Genomic DNA, 928 nt, shown 5'->3' with positions numbered 1-928 from the left:
TTAGCCAGGATGGTCTCGATCTCCTGACCTCGTGATCCGCCCGTCTCGGCCTCCCAAAGTGCCGGGATTATAGGCTTGAGCCACCGCGCCCGGCCCTCTGTCTCTCTTTGTGTGTCTCTCCCCCTTTAAAGCCAACATGCCAACATTCCGGAAGGATCTCTCTCTACTTCACTTTGCACCCGCCCCTTCGCCCATCCGCAGGCCTAGGTCTCCCCTCACTCCACCGCAGTCACCTCCCCCATGTCCTCCGTGTCACTAAATCAAGCCTCCCCTCATCTCCCCTTCCCACTGCCCCTGGAGTACCCTCTCCTTTCCGTGTCCAGGGCGCTCCCCTGCCTGAGCCCCCTGGCTCCTTAGACTTGGGGGGCACTGGTATCTGGAGCTTCCCCTGGAGCCCACTCCACCTCTCAGGCCTCCGCCTCTGCAACAGTCCCACCTCACAGTCCAGAATGCGCCTGGACATCGCCCTTGCACCTCTATGCCCACACCCTGCCCCTCTCCAGCTTCCTTCCTCTGGAATCGCTACCCCCTCCCTTCTGTCCTCCCCATCCCCCCAGCCCTTGGCCTGACCAGGCCCTTTAGCCTCGCCTGCCAGGCACCTGCCCCTGGTTTTGCAGCTGCTCATCATTGATGTCTGTATAAAATGCCAGTGTGTCCCTGCTCCACAACCTCCCATGGCTCCCCAGCACCCCATCCTTCACACCCCATGTGTCCAGAACTTGCGGCTTTGTACTCCGTCTTCCATTCTCATCACCTTCCATAACACAGCAACCTGGCCGGGCGTGGTGGCTCATCCCTGGAACCCCAGGACTATGGGAGGCTGAGGCAGGTGGATCACCTGAAGTTGGGAGTTCAAGACCAGCCTGGCCAACATGGTGAAATCCCATCTTTACTAAAAATACAAAAATTAGCCGGGCACGGTGGCTCA

The sequence above is a fragment of the Colobus angolensis genome, unplaced genomic scaffold (assembly GCF_000951035.1).
Source record: "Colobus angolensis palliatus isolate OR3802 unplaced genomic scaffold, Cang.pa_1.0 Scaffold22, whole genome shotgun sequence".
Lineage (NCBI taxonomy): Eukaryota > Metazoa > Chordata > Mammalia > Primates > Cercopithecidae > Colobus > Colobus angolensis.
Note: the sequence above shows the minus strand (reverse complement) of the source record.